Source organism: Hyperolius riggenbachi, chromosome 9 (assembly GCF_040937935.1).
Source record: "Hyperolius riggenbachi isolate aHypRig1 chromosome 9, aHypRig1.pri, whole genome shotgun sequence".
Taxonomy (NCBI): domain Eukaryota; kingdom Metazoa; phylum Chordata; class Amphibia; order Anura; family Hyperoliidae; genus Hyperolius; species Hyperolius riggenbachi.
The window spans coordinates 284,933,035-284,955,556 of record NC_090654.1 but is presented as its reverse complement, the minus strand read 5'-3'; the positions used below and the strand labels follow the sequence as shown (position 1 = coordinate 284,955,556).

Here is a 22,522-nt window from a genome sequence, read left to right as displayed (position 1 = left end):
CACGGATCCTCCTGTCCCCCGCTGCCAGCTAGATTCGTTTTCGGCCGACAGGCTTACTGCACCTGCACAGGCCGGGCCATGCGTCTCTTTCTTCGCGTTCCCGTCTGCAATAGCGCTATTATGGACGGAAACACGAACAAGACTACGCACCGTCAGAGAGCTCTCGCTTACAGGATGAAAAACAAAAAAATTACTGTGGCCATCTTGTGGCCAAATAGTAAAACTACATCTACATACATTTTTTTTTTTAAATATACACAATCAATTACATTTAAAATTATCTGTTTACCTCCCCACTCCAAAAAACCCTAATTAAAATTTTTAATAAAAAAAAAAAAACAACAATTAAAGAAACAAATTATAATACCATAAATAGTTACCTAAGGGTCTGGACTTTTTTTCATACTCAGTCAAGAGAGTATATTACTATAATTTTTTTAATTATAAGCTTGTAAATAGTGATGGACGCAAATTGAAAAAAAATACATCTTTATTTCCAAATAAAATACTGACGCAATACATTGTTATAGGGACATAATTTAAATGGTGTATAAACCGGGACAAATGGTCAAATAAAATACGTGGGTTATAATTATGGTAGCATGTATTACTTTAAAGCTATAATGGCTGAAAACTGAGAAATAATGAATTTTTTCCATTTTTTTCTTAATATTTCCATTAAAATGCATTTAGAAAAAAACATACTTAGCAAAATGTACAACCTAAAGAAAGCCTAATTGGTGCCGAAAAAAAACAAGATATAGATCAATTCATTGTGATAAGTAGTGATAAAATTATTGGCGAATTATTATTATTATTATTTAGTATTTATATAGCGCCGACATATTACGCAGCGCTGTACAGTGTATATATATATATATATATATATCTTGTCACTAACTGTCCCTCAAAGGAGCTCACAATCTAATCCCTACCATTGCCATATGTCTATATATTATGTAGTGTAAGTACTGTAGTCTAGGGCCAATTTTTGGGGGGAGCCAATTAACTTATCCGTATGTTTTTGGAATGTGGGAGGAAACCGGAGTGCCCGGAGGAAACCCACGCAGACACAGAGAGAACATACAAACTCTTTGCAGATTGTGCCCTGGCTGGGATTCGAACCAGGGACCCAGCGCTGCAAGGCGAGAGAGCTAACCACTACGCCACCGTGCTGCCCGAATGAATGGGAGGTGAAAATTGCTCGGATGCATAAGGTGTTAAGTGCCGCTTAGGCCTCGTTCACATCATTTAGCGCAGATGGCTGTACGATCGTAACGCAACGCGTCCGATCGCACGCCATCTGTACTACTATGCACTGCGCTGCCGATCCCATTCATTACAATGAATGGGATCTGCTCTGCGATTCCCAAAAATGCGTGCAGCACGCGATAGCGCAATATGATGGGAACGGTAGAAGGGCTGTCTATGCCCTTCTACCGTTCTTGCGTGTCGCACACTATACGCGCTGCCAAAATGCGCACGGCAGTGTTTATAGTCTGAACGAGCCCTTAGTGTGACCCCTTCCACATGTGAACCGAGAAACAAACAGAAAAGTGGTATTTAGAGATAGAATGCAGATGAGACAATTTAATTATCAGATTGTGTTACAAATACCCCCTCTTGTGGCCACAAGTTGTCATTGCAAGAGCATATATTCCATTACTAAGGCTTGATACTATTATTATTATGGTCATATATTTATAAAGCACCAACATATTCTGTGGCGTGGTACAAAGTAGGAAAACACACAAGGGGTACATAATGATACAGACAATGATGTACATCAAATATGGACACCGGTAGAAAATACAGAACTGCTGATTACAATGACAGATGGAACATGATGAATAAAATGTATAACAGAGAGCAGGCTATGAAATGAACAAAATCCAAGACACAAAAGGGCGAGAGAACCCTGCCCTTGTGACTGAGATTACAATCTAAATGAATTGATAGCAATATGAAGCAGCCAATGCTGTCATTAGAACAGGGGTTCTCTCAGTCTCATTGCACATGTTTAATTTACACACATTTGATTGAATATGCCAGATCAGCTATTTGCATAAAGTGCGGTGACCTAGCAACAAAAAAAACGCATCGTGTCGTATCTCATTGCACTCAGATGTGCCTCAATGCAGCCGCGGACGCCCCTTATATTGCTTTAGTGTAACATCTGACTCTGAGCCATTTCCTGCGTACAGAAGCCCTGAAAGTGAACCTAATCCAATTATGTAAAATAAACACATGTGACCTCAATTCTGGTAGCTATGTGAGGTAAATATTTTTTTGTAGGTAAAATACCTCATGAGATATTTTCCTCTTTTTTTGAGCAATTCTGAAAGATTTTTCTCCATTTCCAAACATGAGGTAAAACAAGAGGCATTTCAGCAGTAAGGCCTAGTGCACACCAGAGCGGTTCGGCTGCGGTTTGCGATCCGCTTGCGGCTGCGGATACGCTAGGGTAATGTATTTCAATGGGGTGGGTCACACCAGAGCGGGAGGCGTTTTGCTGGAACGCATACTCCCGGGCTGCTGCAGATTTTGGATTGCGGATGCGTTTCTGCCTCCAATGTTAAGTATAGGAAAAACGCAAACCGCTCTGAAAAACGGCAGATCAGAGCGGTTTGCCAGGCGTTTTTGTTACAGAAGCTGTTCAGTAACAGCTTTACTGTAACAATATATGAAATCTACTGCACCAAAAACGCTTCCCAAAACCGCAAAATGCTAGCTGAAACGCTACAGAAAAATTAGAAAAAGCGTTTCAAAATCTGCTAGCATTTTGCGGATCTGCTAGCGGTTTTTGGTGTGCACCAGGCCTAAGCATGCAGTAAATAAATAATAGTAGTCTTTAAAGGGACTGTCTCCGAGCTCTAATTAAAATCAAAATCTGAACTTACCTGGGGCTTTCTCCAGCCCTCCGTAGGTCGGGAGGTCCCTCGACGTCCATCTGGCTCTTCTCCCAGGGCCTGGTCAGAAATGAAAATTAGAGCTCGGAGTCCCTTTAACCATAAGTTAGGATAGTCTTCGGAAGATTTTTATTTTTGAGGGGGAAGTGTATTTGATTATGTAGCAACCTATGTTAAGTATATTATAGGCATACCTTATAAAAAAAATATCCAGTAAATATTTGGAGTTTTATTTCAACTATTCTTTTCTACTACACAGCCAGAATAGGAACAACACTAAAACAGCAATAGGAACTCCACTAAAAAACTGCAAAAAGCATACAAATTGACTTTACCTCCAGGTACAGGCAGGTCTTAAAGCTCGTACACACATGGGATTTTCGCAAACGACCGGTCTTTTGGACGTTTGAACGTCTGGACGTTTGAATGTCAAATCAGGCGTGTGTACGTTCAGTAACAGCTGACAAGACTGGATTTGAACGATCCGCCAAGTGGACAACCGGTCGTTTGCTAAAATCCGACGTGTGTATGTCCCTTTAAACTGATCGGTAAACTATGTGCTAATATGTCTCCTAATTTCCATGAGAATAGCTATTCTCCGTAAATTACCTCATGAATTACCGGTACCTCATAATTTACCTCATGAGGTAAAACATGACTAAAACCTGCTAAATGTCATTACCTCATAAGGTAAATTACCTCACATGAGGTAATTTCTTTGATAACCCTACCAGAATTGAGGCCCTGCAAACGAATATGACATACTTACCTCAACGTCAGTTCCTCTCAGAAGCTCACCGTTTTCTTCTTACAACCTTTCCTTCCAGTTTTGACAAGATTTTTTCAGAAGTAGAAGACGAGTGTATCGCTACTGCGCATGCGCGGGTCCAGACTACACAGGAGTGATGCACCCATCCTCAGAACCAGGAATCGATTAAGATGAAATGTGGCCCGAGGCAAGATAGCAGTTGTTGCCAACCGCTGAATGTCACCTGGCTTTTTTAGTAAGATTTGGTGAGGGCTAGGTTCTGCCACGCCCCTAGACTCTCTCCAGGCCCTAGGCAACTGCCTAGGTTTGCCTTGTGGATGATCCAGCTCTGCTCAGAACTACTCAGGGACACGAGGAGTTCCAAAGAGCTGTTTGACCATGCAGCATTACTGGCAGTCAGCGCTGGACTGCAGGGACAGGCGGAGAAACGGCAAGACTCTATACTATTTACAGCCTTTCCTCCACTCTGGCAAGTATCAAACCTGAAGTGTGCTTTCTCGCTTAAGGTCTACTTTAAAACCGGTACAGCACCGCTTTACCATGTATCTACGCCCGCGTGGACTTCACTTAAAGAGACTCCCCGCTATTCGGAGGGGCAGAGTGAGACCGCCGTGGGACACAGGAGGACGGGGGAAGCCTTGATAGGATCCGGAGGCTTCCCCCACCCGAGGTGAGTACCCCCCAGGGGAACTTGTTTTAGTTACAGGTTTTCTGTACATACACGTATTTCCACGTTTACAGCAGCGCCCGCCTGCACTGACCCCCGCGACCCATGGGAACATGTGTTCCCATTCACCGATCAGATTGCCTGTAGTAATTGATCATCCGGCATCAATGAGATGCCGATTGTCATTTACAAATCAAAAGTAAACACACAGTTTACACTACTGCCTATGTACTGTTCAGGATAGTGTGAGGACATCTAGTGGCCCAAAATAAAATTACACATACATTTGAAAAATAAATAAAAAATAAATAAATAAAAATCCCCCATTAATTTTAACCCCTTATTTCCTCTGCCACTATAGCTACCAAAATAAAACCCTTGTTATTAACCACTTAGGTCTATCTGGATGGATATATCTGTCCAGAATCCAGATAGCCTTCCCTACTGCCAGGGCCGGGCCGAGGCAGAGGCTGAAGAGGCTCCAGCCTCAGGGCACAGTGTAGGAGGGGGCACACAATTCATTCAGCTGTCATTCCCAATTGTGTTTGAAGCACAAAGAAATAAAAAAGGGCATACATAGCAGTGACTGCAAGCCAGATAACTAGAGATTAAGGTGTTGGGGATGTTGGGGGCCCTTAGTCTAATAGCAATTAGTGTGTGATGGCTGGGGTGGGAGGGACGGAGGGGCGCACTTTGCTGTCTCAGCCTTGGGTGCTGAAAGACCTTGTCCCGGCTCTGCCTGCTGCCACTGCACCGTGCTTGTGATCGCGCATGCTCCCGCCACCTTCGGTTAGCCCCGAGATCAATGAATGGGAACATGGTTCCCATTCATTGATCTAAGTCCCTGGCACAAATACCGACGGCCTCTTATCAGAGACTGTGGTCTTTCTGTGCAAAAAAAGTTTCCCGTCCTCTTCAGCATTCGCTTCCAGGACAAAAAAGATGTTTTTCACTGTGGCCATTTTGTGGCCAAATAGTAAAACTACATCAATTTTTTAGTAAATAAACACATATTATTACATTTAAAATTAACTGTTTACCTCCCACACCAAAAAATTACCCAAATAAAATATTTAATTTAAAATAAAAATACAATGAAAAAAAAAATATAAATAGTTACCTAAGGGTCTGAACATTTTTAATATGCATGTCAAGAGAGTATATTACTATATTTTTTTTAAATTATAAGCTTGTAATTAGTGACGGACAGAAATGGAAAAAATGCACCTTTATTTCCAATATTGGCGCCATACATTGTGATAGGGACATAATTTAAAAAGTGTAATAACTGGGACAAATGGGCAAATAAAATTCATGGGTTATAATGGCCAAAAACTGAGAAATAATGAATTTCTTAATCTTCCTGTTAAAATGGATTTAGAATAAAATAATTCTAAGCAAAATGTACCACCCAAAGAAAGCCTAAATGGTGGCGGAAAACACAAGATATAGATCATTTTAGTGTGATAAGTAGTGATAAAGTTATTGGCGGATGAATGGGAGGTGAAAGTTGCTCGGATGCATAAGGTGAAACAACACTGTAGGCTGAAAAATCCTAACTAGTTACCTTAGGGACTCAGCTAGGGACTCAGCTTTTTTAATATGTATGTTATAAGGGTATATCGCTATTATTTTTGCAAATTAGGGCTTGAAATTATTGATATAGTATAAAGAAACACAAAACGGAAATTATTTTTTTTTTCATTTTTTTTCTTCTTATTCCCTTTAAAATGCATATAAAATGAAATAATTCTTAGTAAAAGTACCACACAAAGAATGCCTAGTTTGTGGCGAACAAAACAGTATATAGATCATTTTGGTGTGATGAGTAGTGTTAAAGTTATTGGTGAATGGATGGGAGGGGCGTGATGTGTGAAAATTGGTCTCGTTTTTATGGGGAAGTAACCAGAGACGTGAAAGGCTAAAAATGTCATACTTACCCAGGGTTTCCTCCAGCCCCATAAGCTCGTCTGAGTCCCACACCGTCCTCTCCGGACAATCAGCTGCGGTAACAGGCTCAGTCGGGTCCAGTCTGGGTCTTCTGTGCATTGCGTGGTCCTCTAAAAATGAGATCTACTTACCTTGGGCTTCATCCAGCCCCTGGCAGTCGCTATGCCCCTCCCCGCAGCTCTGGGGACGCCGACCTCGAAAGGCCCTGCTGGTGACCGCGCTCATGTGGTCTGGAGCGTTCTGCGCAGATGCAGAAGTACACTCCACATGGCGTCAGCACGACCGTGAGTGGCTCTCTCGCAGGAGCAGTGGCAAGTTTGGCTTCTGAAATGGAGGGGAACCTGGGACACCGGAGCTGCGGCGAGGGACATAGCGGCTCCTTCTAGCATATTCTCCCCCCGAACCCCCACCCCCGGGGTGTCTGTCAAGTCCCTGTCCTCTGGGTCCCCTCTGTTTCGTCACAACCAGCTCTGTAGGGCTCCAGTTGCGCCTACTGCAAATGTGCGGTCCCGTCTCAATCATGTTTCGTAACCGTTCTGCACATGCACGCTTCTCACAAGAATGAAACTGTGCATGCGCAGAACTCTCCCAGAGAAGGGAGCGCGACCGAGGAGGCCCTGTCGCAGATTCCTACGTAGCTGGTTGCAGCAAAACGGAGGGGACCTGGCGGACGGCGTGGGACCTGGCAGACTGCGGGGACGGGCTGGAAGAAGCCCCAGGTAAGTTACAATCACCGGTTCTAGTTCAGGTGTGTTTTAATCAATGTAGAATTCATTTTTTTATTATTTGAAAAACTAAATTTAATACTGCTTTAGGCCCATTCACAATAGAAGCGCTTTTCCGAGCGTTTTGCAATTGATTAGAGTTTTTAAAATACGCTCCCATTCACTTTCATTAAAATGGTGCTGAAAATCGCATCGATTTTCGCGTGTGCGATCGCAAAATTGTGATGATTTTTCCATGATTTTTACCGCAATTTTAATTAAAGTGAATGGGAGCGAATTGGAAAAAAAGCTAATCAATTGCAAAACGCTCAGAAAAGCGCTTCTACTGTGAATGGAAATGTTCAAACAAATGCATTCACAGATTCACTCATCCAGGCACAACTGTTATCCCTACAGCTAAGTTAAAAGCCGGGGTTTTAGTTCACAGAAGAATGCATTCTTAAGGTGCGTACACACATGCGACTATAGTCGTTTGAAACGATCGTTCCCCGATTATTTCAAACGACGATCGTTTGAAAAAAAGTAGCTAACGACTATTAAGTCTAACGACGGACGAGCTAGATCGTTCAAAACAAACGATCTAGCTTGGCGGATTTTTCCCAACGACGATCGTTTGCAAAAGTAGCACATCGTTGGAAACGGTCGTTCGTACTAGGCTTGACATGCGCATTTCGCTATTTCTCCATGGAACTTTTCATTTTTATGCGCAAGCTCAATAGTTGCTTTACGTGATGTAACGTTCGTTTTAACGATCAGATCGTTACACACCTTTTAAAACTAACTTTACTTAGGTCGTTCTTTCTTCAATTAAAAGTTAGTTCGTCGTTCATAACGAACGATCGTTGTCGCATGTGTGTACGTAGCATTATGCTTAGTCACCTATACTGCGCAGAAGTACCCAGGTAAACATAGGTGTCCTAACTCTGGCCCTGTAACATGCATAGTGCAGACATGCAAACACATTCATTGCATCAAACCTATCAATGGATTAGGAGCACACATCCTGACGCTAGTAGATCCGCAAAATGCTAGCAGATTTTGAAAAGCTTTTTCTTCTTTTTCTCTAGCGTTTCAGCTAGCGTTTTGCGGTTTTGTGTAGCGGTTTTGGTGTAGTAGATTTCATATATTGTTACAGTAAAGCTGTTACTGAACAGCTTCTGCAACAAAAACGCCGGCAAAACCGCTCTGAACAGGCGTTTTTCAGAGCGGTTTGCGTTTTTCCTATACTTAACATTAAGGCAGAAACGCATCCGAAATCCAAAAAATGCCTCACCCCGGGAGGATTCGTTTCTGCAAAACGCCTCCCGCTCTGGTGTGAACCAGCCCATTGAGATACATTGGCCAAGCGGATCCGCAGCCGCAAGCGGCTGCAGAAACGCTGAAAAAGCCGCTCGGTGTGCACCAGCCCATACAGGGGAAGGAGGGAGTGACTGAATTAGACCCTAGCCACAGGGGTCAGTAACAAGAAAAAAATACATATATCCAGGCACATCACCTTTTATTTTTTTCTTGTTACTGACCTCTATACTATAGAGCCTTTTGAGTTGTGTTTGCTGCACTTCGGAATTTTCTCATTAGACAACTTTTTTTACACACTTATTCCGCATTTTTACTTAATGTTGAACAAACTTTTTTTTCACTATTACTGCCATGTTACCGCACTATTTTACCAAGCTTACTCGCACTTTTTGTGATGGAGGTAATTTTCCGGCATTGGCGTCGCGTCGGCAATGCGTTCGGGCTTTCAGCAGCGTTCGCGTTGCGTTCGGATGCGGTCGCGTTTTTTCTTCCCCAAGGGGGACATTACCCGTCGCGGTTAACCGCCCCTGGAAGCTACATGTAGCTTCCAGGGGCTCCTTGAACATCAGGGAAAATCGGGACCCGAACGCCGCGTTCGTGTAAACGCGCATGAAAGCTTGGTACAAACGCTCCAATTCACTTGAATGGGAGCGCTTAACGCCAAGCCCCTAACGCTGGCGGTAAACGCTCCGCAAGCGTCCGTCTGAACCAGCCCTAACTGTGGTTACCGCATATGGTATGGAGTCCTATGTACCACGTATGGAAAATATATCTGATTATTTCTGTCCTTCTTTTTGATTGTCTGTGTGCTCCTTTTTAGCTGAACCCATCTTGTAACCCTATAAAAGGATAACCTCCCAACCTTTTGAGATGAGAAAGAGGGACACTTAAGCCACACCCCTGCCACACCCCTGGTCACACCCTTAGTCACACATACCATAAAGATTTCATAAGAAAGTTACTTATCCCATAGCTCCCAACTGTCCCTCTGACCCTGTTTCCTCCTCACTTGTCCCTCTTTCTATGTAAATATATATATTTATCTACTAGAAATTGTGTTTGATTGACTCTAAACTTTATTCCCATCCTTCAAATTGATATATTACTAATTTTAAAATGTTAATATGAAAGAAAATGAACCAGGATAGAGAGGACCAGTGTGGTTTCAATTATAAAACAACATATTTTTTTTGCTTCACAAAGTTGCAGGTTTGCTCCTTCCTGCAGGTTTAATAGCAGTAGTTATAGTATATAAATAAAAGCTGTGTGAAAGTTACACTCTCCTCCCTGTATCTGCCATGTGACTGCTTATAGCTCTGACATTCCTCCTCCTGCTCTTCCACTGGGGGCCACTAGAGGGTGCTGGGTGTGACAGGCCTTCAGCCTTTGAACCTGGGCTGGGTGATTGCAGCAGCTTCCTGTTCCTGGCAGAGATCTCTCCCTGTTCTGTCTCCTTCCAGCCCTGTGTGTGATCGCAGCCACTCTGTGCACAGCAGCCAGGACTACAGGTAAGAGACTGATCCCCCTGCTTCACTGACACCTGATCCTCATCCCCTGCCTCACTGACACCTGATCCTCATCCCCCTGCCTCACTGACACCTGATCCTCATCCCCCTGCCTCACTGACACCTGATCCTCATCCCCTGCCTCACTGACACCTGATCCTCACCCCCCTGCCTCACTGACACCTGATCCTCATCCCCCTGCCTCACTGACACCTGATCCTCATCCCCCTGCCTCACTGACACCTGATCCTCATCCCCCTGCCTCACTGACACCTGATCCTCATCCCCCTGCCTCACTGACACCTGATCCTCATCCCCCTGCCTCACTGACACCTGATCAGCCTATTTCATACTGATCCTCATCTCCTGCTTCACTGACACCTGATCCTCATCCCCTGTCTCACTGACACCTGATCAGCCCACATCACATACTGATTATCATCCCCTGCTTCACTGACACCTGATCAGCTCACCACACTCGGCCTCAGGCATGATCCTGATCCTCATCAACCTCTTCACTGACACTTGATCCATGTCCTCATCCCCTGCTTCACTGACACCTGATCAGCCCACATCTCCACACTCTGCTGTAGGTATGATACCAATCCTCATCCCCTGCTTTACTGACACCTGATCAGCCCACATCATCACACACTGCATAACTTCAGCCTATACAGCAGCCAGCATTACGGGTATGCTGATCCTTGTCCTCATCTCCTGCTTCCCTTACACCTGATGAACTCACCACACACTGCTGCAGGTATGATAGTAATGCTAGTCTTCACCCTACTTCACTGACCCCTGATCAGCTCACATCATTATATTGATCGTTGTCCTCATCCGCTTCTTCACTGACACCTGATCAGCTCACCACACTCTGCCTCAGGTATGATCCTGATCCTCATTACCTTCTTCACTGACACCTGATCAGCCCACATCTATACACTCTGCTGTAGGTATGATCCTGATCTTCATCCGCTGACACCTCATCAGCTCACCACACTCTGCCTCAGGTATGATACTGATCCTTGTCCTCATCCCCTGCTTCACTGACACCTGATCAGCCCATATCAGGATACTGATCCTTATCCTCATCCTCTGCTTCACTGACACCTGATCAACCCACATCATGATACTGATCCCCTGCCTAGCTGACACCTGATATACTCCCATCACCACACTGTGCCTTAGGTATGATACTGATCCCCCCCATCCCCTGCTTCACTGACACCTGATCAGCCCACATCTATACACTCTGCTGTAGGTATGATCCTGACTTTCATCCGCTGACACCTCATCAGCTCACCACACTCTGCCTCAGGTATGATACTGATCCTTGTCCTCATCCCCTGCTTCACTGACACCTGATCAGCCCATATCAGGATACTGATCCTTATCCTCATCCTCTGCTTCACTGACACCTGATCAACCCACATCATGATACTGATCCCCTGCCTAGCTGACACCTGATATACTCCCATCACCACACTGTGCCTTAGGAATGATACTGATCCCCATCCCCTGCTTCACTGACACTTGATCAGCCCATATCAGGGTGCTGATCCTTATCACCCCCTGCCTCACTGACACCTGATCAGCCCACATCACCATACTCTGACTCAGGTATGATACTGATCCTCGTGCTCATCCCTTGCCTCCATCTGATCAGCTCACATATTTGAATTGACTTATCGGTAACTGGGGCTTATTTTTGGAGCAGGCTTATCATTTGAGGATCATGCTGGGCTATTTTGGGGGAAGCGGAACATTTTCACTGTCAGAACTCCTCATCTTCATGTTGTACCTTTTTATTCTGTTTCATGCTAAAAGGTTTCCAACCTTCTCGCTGTATAGAAAAGAAAACTACATTATGTTATTATTCTGACCTGCAAGTACTGGAGAATTGCCCCTGTGGCTGCGGGGGGGGGGGGGGGCAGAAATGTTGGGGGAACTGATTTACCACTACATGGAGAGAGGGAGTCAATGTTGGGGTGCCCATTAAAGTTTTTCTGTGGGTTCCCCCATTATTTGTAATATTGCCTCCCTTTGCTGAATCTGTCATTTAGTTTGGTGCTGTTATTGGCCTGAGGAAGCGGGCTCTGACCTGCGAAACGTGTTGCCTGTGCTACTAATAAAAACCTTTGTTAAATACAAAGATTTTTTTCGTCACTGAGGTAAGCTATCTCAAATGTATTTCCCATTTTTAAACTGTTTTTAGATGCTTTTATTACACCAGGGCGCCTCTTATACCCTTATTGTGCAATCATACCCCCTTACCTCAGCCGTCTGAGGGGTGGGTACAGACCACACGTGGCTTTCACCATGGCGGATATCTGTCCCCTTTCTTTTACCAAGGAGAGCGACCGCATCCAGGTCCCTAGGGACCACCCCGAGTGGAGTTGGGTTTGTTGTCTCCACCTGCTTCCTGTGGTCGGTTGCCCCCCTGCAACCCACCTTTGTGAGTGTCTTACTTTTATTACGTTCAATTGTTTTTGACATACTACACTATTGGGCTCCCACTTTTGTCTCCTGTATCTTTTCACTAGAGGGTGTTTTTGACACCCACATCCCACTACCCTGAATGAGGTGGTAAAGTGTCCCCTCTCCCTTCCAAAAGTTGGGGTAAAATAAGTAGGGAATCTGGCGTTTATTTGTTAAGACAAAAAAGAAAGGTGAGGTTTTGTACGATGCGTGTTTGTTGTCCAATCGCTCTTTTTCTCTCTCACTTTTTCTTATCTTAGTCCATAGGTTGTTTCTTAGCTGTCACTGACCTGTGTGTACACTTCCTGCTACTGACGCTGTCACTGACCTGTGTGTACACTTCCTGCTACTGACCCTGTCACTGACCTGTGCGTACACTTCCCTGCTACTGACGCTGTCACTGGCTGTGCGTACATTTCCCTGCTACTGACGCTGTCACTGGCTGTGTGTACACTTCCCTGCTACTGACGCTGTCACTGGCTGTGTGTACACTTTCCTGCTACTGACGCTGTCGCTGGCTGTGTGTACACTTTCCTGCTACTGACGCTGTCACTGGCTGTGTGTACACTTTCCTGCTACTGACGCTGTCACTGGCTGTGCGTACACTTCCCTGCTACTGACGCTGTCACTGGCTGTGTGTACACTTCCTGCTACTGATGCTATCATTGGCTGTGCGTACACTTCCTGCTACTGACGCTGTCACTGACCTGTGTGTACACTTCCCTGCTACTGACGCTGTCACTGGCTGTGTGTGCACTTCCCTGCTACTGACGCTGTCACTGGCTGTGCGTACACTTCCCTGCTACTGACGCTGTCACTGGCTGTGCGTACACTTCCCTGCTACTGACGCTGTCACTGGCTGTGCGTACACTTCCCTGCTACTGACGCTGTCACTGGCTGTGCGTACACTTCCCTGCTACTGACGCTGTCACTGGCTGTGCGTACACTTCCCTGCTACTGACGCTGTCACTGGCTGTGCGTACACTTCCCTGCTACTGACGCTGTCACTGGCTGTGCGTACACTTCCTTCTACTGAAGCTGTCACTGGCTGTGCGTACACTTCCTTCTACTGAAGCTGTCACTGGCTGTGCATACACTTCCTTCTACTGACGCTGTCACTGGCTGTGTGTACACTTCCCTGCTACTGACGCCGTCACTGACCTGTGTGTACACTCCCTGCTACTGACTCTGTCACTGGCGGTACACTTCTCTGCTACTGACGCTGTCACTGGCTGTGTGTACACTTCCTTCTACTGACGCTGTCACTGGCTGTGTGTACACTTCCCTGCTACTGACGCTGTCACTGGCTGTACACTTCCCTGCTAGTGAGGCTGTCACTTCCCTGCTACTAACGCCGTCACTGACCTGTGTGTACACTTCCCTGCTACTGACGCTGTCACTGGCTGTACACTACCCTGCTACTGACGCTGTCACTGGCTGTGTGTACACTTCCCTGCTACTGACGCTGTCACTGGCTGTACACTTCCCTGCTAGTGACGCTGTCACTTCCCTGCTACTAACGCCGTCACTGACCTGTGTGTACACTTCCCTGCTACTGACGCTGTCACTGGCTGTACACTACCCTGCTACTGACGCTGTCACTGGCTGTGCGTACACTTCCCTGCTACTGACGCTGTCACTGACCTGTGTGTACACTTCCCTGCTACTGACGCTGTCACTGGCTGTACACTTCCCTGCTACTGACGCTGTCACTGGCTGTGCGTACACTTCCCTGCTAGTGACGCTGTCACTGGCTGTGTGTACACTTCCCTGCTACTGACGCCGTCACTGACCTGTGTGTACACTTCCCGCTACTGACGCTGTCACTGACCTGTGTGTACACTTCCCTGCTACTGGCGCTGTCACTGGCTGTGTGTACACTTCCCTGCTACTGGCGCTGTCACTGGCTGTGTGTACACTTCCCTGCTACTGGCGCTGTCACTGGCTGTGTGTACACTTCCCTGCTACTGGCGCTGTCACTGGCTGTGTGTACACTTCCCTCTACTGACGCTGTCACTGGCTCTGTGTACACTTCCCTCTACTGACGCTGTCACTGGCTGTGTGTACACTTCCCTGCTGCTGACGCTGTCACTGGCTGTACACTTCCCTGCTAGTGACGCTGTCACTTCCCTGCTACTGACGCCGTCACTGACCTGTGTGTACACTTCCCTGCTACTGACACTGTCACTGGCTGTACACTTCCCTGCTAGTGACGCTGTCACTTCCCTGCTACTGACGCCGTCACTGACCTGTGTGTACACTTCCCTGCTACTGACGCTGTCACTGGCTGTGTGTACACTTCCCTGCTAGTGACGCTGTGTGTTCTGGAAGTCAGTGGGCTGTACTGGCATACACTTGGGTAAAAAATTAACATCTATCTAATATCCATTGTATTATCTGCTTGCTACATTCAGTGTAAAGTAAGTCTAAAGCCAGATTTAAAAAAAAAAAAAAAAAAAAAAAAAAAAAAAAGATACCTAAGGAGAGGGAAGGCTCTGGGTCCTATAGAGCCTTCCTCTTTGTCCCGTGGTTGCTGCGCTTGCTCTCCCCTCCGACTGATGGCTCTCTTACGCTGCGGGAGGCTTTGGCAGTCTTCGGGAGCTTGAGTGCTCCCGAAGAAGCACCACTCTTTACTGTGCATGCGCTAGCACGCATTCTTTCCCACTCACGCATGCGCAGTATGGGTCGGCCTGTCTTCGGGAGCACTTGGGCTCCCAAAGACTTCTGAAGCCTCGGGCAGTGGCAGAGAGCAGCCTCCGACCCATCGGTCAGAGACCCCCCCCCCCGCCAATCAGTGCCAGGCAGCTCTATGGGGTGGATAGGAATCCCCTTTGACGTCACGACGTCGATGACGTCATCCCGCCCCGTCGCCATGGCGACGGGGGAAGCCCTCCAGGAGATCCCGTTCTTTGAATGGGATCTCCTGATCGCCGATCGCCGGAGGCGATCGGAGGGGCTGGGGGGATGCCGCTGAGCAGCGGCTATCATGTAGCGAGACTTTGTCTCGCTACATGAAAAAAAAAAAAAAAATTTAAAAAAAGATTTGCTGCCCCCTGGCGATATTTTTTTTTTTTTTTTTTTTTTTTAAACCGCCAGGAGGGTTAAGATGGCCATACACCATGGGCAGCACTGCACTTGCGCACTGGCCCACCCCTGGGAATCACTCTGCGCCCCTGAGTGCCCAGCCCCCCAGAATTGATCATTACAAATTTTGTGCAGCTTGAAAATTGACCAATCGCATCCCACCGAGGAGTGGAGCATTTTCAATCTGCATAAATTTGCATTTGAAATTTGCAGAATCTTGCCTCAGCCTCGAGTGATCTCATTGGCCGTTCCCGATCCATAGCTGGGGATCTGCTTGTTTGTACAATCGGGTCAGGATGGTGCTTTGCTCAGATCTGTCAGAACACGCGTACTTTACAGTTGCACAATGGGGGGGGTTTTATTCTCATTGGGGAACCTGAAATTCTGGTTCAAGGTGTTCCTCCTATTTTGTTGTGGTTTACTTCAGCCCTACAGCACTAGAAACCAGAGAAACCTGAACTTCTGTCTGTTTGTTGTCTTTTTTGTAGAGATGGGCGAATCCCAAACGGATTCCCTCAAATCTGAATACAAAAAAGATCCTTGATTTTCTCAAATCTTTCGACTCTCGAATCCTGTACTTAAAGGGAATCTGAGATGGGGGATTAGCAATAAAATATACATAACTGGGGCTTCCTCCAGCCCCCTCCGGCCTCATCGCTCCCTCACTGTCCTCTTCTCCCTCTCCGATCGTCCGAAATTGGCTCCGGAAAGTCCTCTGGTCCGGGGCCAACTGCCGCATTCACGTCGCCTGGAGCATTTTGCGTCTGCGCAGTACTACTGTGCAGAATGCTCCCAGAGACAGGGGAGTGCACCTGGCAGTACTGTGGCAACTGCCCCTGACTGCCGTATTTTCTGGAGCCAGTTGCGGGCGAACTGAGACGAAGAGGGCGCTGAGGGAGCGATCAGGCTGGAGGAAGCCCCAGGTATGTATATTTTATTGGTAATCGCCTATCTCAGGTACACTCTAAAGGTGGCCCCTAATGGTCCAATTTCTAGCAAAAAATCATTAGAGCGATCAGAAATTCTGATCGGAAGAAAAATCGTTCATTACACCATCAACGATCCAATCTTTGCTTCCTATCTATCACAACCAATCAAGAAAATCCAAATTTTGGTTTGACAAAAATCCAGTCGGGCGATTATAATTTTTTTTTTTTTTTTTTTTTTTTTTTCCCTAATTGTTCATAATTGATTGTGCCCATCAACTGAGATTATTTTCAACCAATCCAATCAGAATTTCTGATTGCTTGAATGATTTTTCGCTAAAAATTGGACTGTTAGTGGCCACCTTAAGAATTGTGTGATAAGTGTAAGAAAAGTCATTAGACTAGGAAAAGTAGACAAGACGAGACGCAGGACATTTATATCGCGCTTTTCTCCTGGCGGACTCAAAGGGCCAGAGCTGCAGTCACTAGGGCGTGCTCAGTAGGCAAGAGCAGTGTCAGGGAATCTTGCCTAAGGACTCCTTACTGAATAGATGCTGGCTTACTGAACAGAAAGAGCCGAGCTTTGAACCCAGGTCTCCTGTGTCAGAGGCAGAGCCTTTAAAGCAGAGGTCAGGAACCTTTTTGGCTGAGAGCCATAAACTCCACATATTTTAAAATGTAATTCCGTGAGAGCCATACAATGGCCTCAATGCACTAAGCTTATCTCCTGTCTTTAATAACTCTTCTGAGCTGAGACAGGAGATAAGCTTAGTGAATTGAGGCCAATATGTTTTAAACTGGGACAGTGCACATGCGCAGCAGAGGGCTCACGTCCCTGTTACCATGGTGATGTGTATACAGTTGATCCTCCGGGCAGCGGAAGTGTCAGACACGTCTTTAGCTTCTCTTGGGTTTCAGCAACATCAGCAATTTCCCCGAGAGCCAGACAGGAGAAATACAGACTAACAGCTTGTACAATTAGCTAGCTGACTTGGGGGTTGATTCACATTGTAGGACGAGATCCCCGCACTTTAATTGGCCCAATAGGCTGCCTGTCAAGTGACAGGCAACCTTTTGAGCCAATCAAAGTGCGGGGATCTCCTCCTACAAAATCAGTGGACCTGACAGGGCCCAGAGTGGGACAGTTGGAGTGGCCGTTAGTTTTGGGGGGAGTGTGAGTAAGTTAGTAGTGCTACAGCAGTAGCGAGCCTACTTTGGAAATGTTACTCACGCTGCCACACTAAGCTGTGCTGCTTGAGCCGTGTAGCTTAGTGAATCATCCCCTACTGATCTGTATGTGAGCCAGATGCAGCCATTAAAAGAGCCACATCTGGCTCCCGAGCCATAGGTTCCCTACTTCTGCCTTAAAGGATACCCGAGGTGACATGTGACATGAGATAGACGTGTATGTACAGTGCCTAGCACACAAATAACTATGCTGCGTTCCTTTTTTTTCTTTCTCTGCCTGAAAGAGTTAAATATCAGGTATGTAAGTGGCTGACTCAGTCCTGACTCAGACAGGAAGTGACTACAGTGTGACCCTCACTGATAAGAAATTTCCTTTTTTATCTCTTTCCTGCTCTCAGAAGCTATTTTCTGCTAGGAAAGTGTTTTATACTATTTATATTACTGGATTGTCTTATCAGTGAGGGTCACACAGGTCACTTCCTGTCTGAGTCAGGACTGAGTCAGCCACTTGCATACCTGATATTTAACTCTTTCAGGCAGAGAAAGAAAAAAAGGAACACGGCATAGTTATTTGTGTGCTAGGCACTGTACATGCACATGTCTATCTCATCATGTCACATGTCACTTCAGGTATCCTTTAAAGTGCACCAGAAACTGGGTCATAAAAGCTTTATACATATCTGGGGCTTCCTCCCTGCAGATCACTCCCGCGCCGCGGTCTAAAGCCCTCTGGATCGGCCGGTATCTGTCCCGTTCTCTCCGGCCAGTCATTGTAGGTGCAGTGTGGCCAAGCGCGATCCCCCGCTCCCACGGCACAACGCTCTCTGCAATGGGGGCGGGTGTGTGCGGCCGGGCCACACATGAGCAGTACACCCAACTGGCCGGGGAGAACGGGACAGATACCGGACGATCCTGAAGGCTTTAGGGCCCGTTCAGACTACAAAATGCGGACCGCAACGCATGCGGACCGCAACGCGTACGAACGCACGCATGTCCGCGTTCGTATGCGTTGCGTGGCTGATCCCATCACTGAAAAGTGAATGGGACAGCCGCGCGTTTTTGTAAAATCTGCGTGCAGCATGCGTTCCCGGACCGCATAGGTCCGGAACGCATGCTGTGTGAACATCAGACATTGCACTCTATGCAATGTCTGATGTCGTGCGTTTTGGCCACCTGCACGCGTTTCCAAAACGCGGCTGGAAACGTGTGCAGTGTGAACGGGCCCTTAGACCGCGGCGCGGGAGTGATGTGCAGGGAGGAAGCCCCAGGTATGTATAAAGCTTTTATGCCCCTTTGTCTCAGAGTCACTTTAACACTATCCAGCCACTGCTAGTATACGCTTTCTGGATTTGAAGACATGTGGGATTCATCCCACCTCTTGTGTTTTTTTATTGTCAAGTATGACAACCTTTACACATTAAAGGACATCTAACTGAGAGGGATATGGAGAATGCCATATTTATTTCCTGTTAATCAATACCAGTGGCCTGGCTGTCCTGCTGAGCTTTATGGCATCAGTAGTGTCTGAATCACACCTGGAACAAGCATGCAGCTAATCCAGAGCGCCTGATCTGCTGTTCAGGGTCTATGGCTAAATGTATTTGAGGCAGAGGATCAGCAGGACAGCCGGGCAATATGCATTGTTTATAAGGAAATAAATATGGCAGACTCCATTATCCTTCTCACGTCCGGTTCCCTTGAAAGGGCATCTGGCACTAAGTGAAGTAACGGTTCTCCTTGTCAGAATGTCTGTCCGAGATACAGTTATGGTGGGTGGAGGCGGTTCTGTCCCAGCCCAGCTGACTATCTGGCGAGCTTTGCCTGATGATGCGGTAACTAGGCTGATATAGCTGATTACGTATACAGGTGCAGCATGTCCGTCCTGCAGTGTCTCTGGGTACTTTCACACTGATACGCTGGGCTGTAAGGCACACTGTAATGTGGTGCCATGATGAGTCTGGGGACTATTCACACCATCGGTTGTACTGCGATGGTTCCCAACGCAATGAGGTTACCATACAGAACACGCAGTGCATTGCTGGAATCCCTCATGTCGATGCAGACAACAGCACACAATGTCTGTCAGTCAAGGTGCACCGGCTCTGTCAGTGTTCTCCTGTAGCCGGCTCTGTCAGTGTTCTCCTGTAGGCGGCTCTGTCAGTGTTCTCCTGTAGGCGGCTCTGTCAGTGTTCTCCTGTAGCCGGCTCTGTCAGTGTTGTCCTGTAGGCGGCTCTGTCAGTGTTCTCCTGTAGCCGGCTCTGTCAGTGTTCTCCTGTAGCCGGCTCTGTCAGTGTTCTCCTGTAGGCGGCTCTGTCAGTGTTCTCCTGTAGGCGGCTCTGTCAGTGTTCTCCTGTAGCCGGCTCTGTCAGTGTTCTCCTGTAGGCGGCTCTGTCAGTGTTCTCCTGTAGCCGGCTCTGTCAGTGTTCTCCTGTAGACGGCTCTGTCAGTGTTCTCCTGTAGACGGCTCTGTCAGTGTTCTCCTGTAGACGGCTCTGTCAGTGTTCTCCTGTAGCCGGCTCTGTCAGTGTTCTCCTGTAGACGGCTCTGTCAGTGTTCTCCTGTAGACGGCTCTGTCAGTGTTCTCCTGTAGACGGCTCTGTCAGTGTTCTCCTGTAGACGGCTCTGTCAGTGTTCTCCTGTAGACGGCTCTATCAGTGTTCTCCTGTAGACGGCTCTGTCAGTGTTCTCCTGTAGACGGCTCTGTCAGTGTTCTCCTGTAGACGGCTCTATCAGTGTTCTCCTGTAGACGGCTCTATCAGTGTTCTCCTGTAGACGGCTCTGTCAGTGTTCTCCTGTAGACGGCTCTGTCAGTGTTCTCCTGTAGACGGCTCTATCAGTGTTCTCCTGTAGACGGCTCTATCAGTGTTCTCCTGTAGACGGCTCTATCAGTGTTCTCCTGTAGACGGCTCTATCAGTGTTCTCCTGTAGACGGCTCTGTCAGTGTTCTCCTGTAGACGGCTCTGTCAGTGTTCTCCTGTAGACGGCTCTGTCAGTGTTCTCCTGTAGACGGCTCTGTCAGTGTTCTCCTGTAGACGGCTCTGTCAGTGTTCTCCTGTAGACGGCTCTGTCAGTGTTCTCCTGTAGACGGCTCTGTCAGTGTTCTCCTGTAGACGGCTCTGTCAGTGTTCTCCTGTAGACGGCTCTGTCAGTGTTCTCCTGTAGACGGCTCTGTCAGTGTTCTCCTCTAGACGGCTCTGTCAGTGTCCTCCTCTAGACGGCTCTGTCAGTGTCCTCCTCTAGACGGCTCTGTCAGTGTCCTCCTCTAGACGGCTCTGTCAGTGTCCTCCTCTAGACGGCTCTGTCAGTGTCCTCCTCTAGACGGCTCTGTCAGTGTCCTCCTCTAGACGGCTCTGTCAGTGTCCTCCTCTAGACGGCTCTGTCAGTGTCCTCCTCTAGACGGCTCTGTCAGTGTCCTCCTCTAGACGGCTCTGTCAGTGTCCTCCTCTAGACGGCTCTGTCAGTGTCCTCCTCTAGACGGCTCTGTCAGTGTCCTCCTCTAGACGGCTCTGTCAGTGTCCTCCTCTAGACGGCTCTGTCAGTGTTCTGGCCATGAGGACCTGCCAGTCCTGAACTTGCCTGCAGTTGCCTGTTTTTCACCTTTTTTTAATTTTGTGCTTATTCTGTTCCCATCACCCTAGCAGCAGACAGCAGGATAGTCCTCTTGATGACATGGGGTGGCCAGTAGCTATATGTGGTGACAGTTACTCCCTGTTTAATCATTTACCACAGTCCTCATCACTGAGTCATTCTGTCCACCATTATGAAGACGGCATTATATGGAGGTGAAAGTCCAATATGGCTTCTGTTATCTATAATACATTCCAGGCGAAAGGCGAGAGAAGCCCTGAACACTGCATGAACTTTTCTCCCCGCTGAAATAATTACACAACAAATACAATTATGGATTAGTCATAACTTTATCTACGTCTAATTTGTCTTTGGAGGCTGGGCAGGGAAGATGGAGCAAGAGAGAAAGAGGACCTGTCTCATCATGCTTACAATCTAAAGGCTCATACACACATCAGACCATAGTCTTTTGAAAATGAAAGATCACAGACCAATTTTTCCCCCTTCCATGTAGTATGAGAGCCACACCTACACAGTCTATTCTATGGAGCTGAACTCCCCATCAGACAGAAATCTTTGCAAGATGCTGCACACACAGATGCTGTAGACATTCAAAAGATCAGTATCTGCAAAAGATCTGTTCCTGCCAAAGATCCGTCCCTGCAAAATGTATTCATAGTCTATGAGATCTGCAGATCATCATACACACCTTGTTTAACAGACATTAATCTGCAGATTAGATCCACCAGGATGGTTTTTCAGAGTTTCTGATCTGCAGATGAATGTCAGTTAAACAAGGTGTGTTTGATGATCTGCAGATCTCATAGACTATGAATGCAATTTGCAGGAACGGATCTTTGACAGGAACAGATCTTTTACAGATACTGATCTTTTGTCTGTACAGCATCTGTGTGTGCAGCATCTTGCAAAGATTTTTTTCTGATGGGGAGTTCAGCTCCATAGACTAGACTGTGTAGGTATGGCTCTCATACTACATGGAAGGGGGTAAGATTTCTATCTGATGGGGAGTTCAGCTCCATAGAATAGACTGTGTAGGTATGGCTCTCATACTACATGGAAGGGGGTAAGATTTCTGTCTGATGGGGAGTGCAGCTCCATAGAATAGACTGTGTAGGTGTGGCTCTCATACTACATGAAGGGTGGTAAGATTTCTGTCTGATGGGGAGTGCAGCTCCATAGAATAGACTGTGTAGAGTATGGCTCTCATACTACATGGAAGGGGGTAAAATTGGTCTGTAATCTTTCATTTTCAAAAGACTATGGTCTGATGTGTGTATGTGGCCTAAGAGGTGAGGGAATACAGGAGACAGTAGGAGAGAAGAGGACCTGTCCCATCAGGCTTACAATCTAAGGCTCAGTGCACACCAAAACCGCTAGCAGATCCTCAAAACGCTAGAGGTTTTTGGAGCAGATTTCAGAGCGGTTCTAAGC

The 22,522-nt window shown here is 46.8% G+C and overlaps 1 protein-coding gene across 1 annotated transcript in view; it reads left to right on the top strand.

Moving 5' to 3' along the window:
- Positions 1-9,721: 9,721 nt before the first annotated feature.
- Positions 9,722-22,522, top strand: part of MAPK1IP1L (mitogen-activated protein kinase 1 interacting protein 1 like) — a 40,097-nt gene continuing 27,296 nt past the window's right edge. Inside the window, exon 1 of the mRNA XM_068254716.1 lies at positions 9,722-9,827. The gene's annotated coding sequence lies outside the window, so the exon portion shown is untranslated. The remainder of the gene's footprint in view (positions 9,828-22,522) is intronic.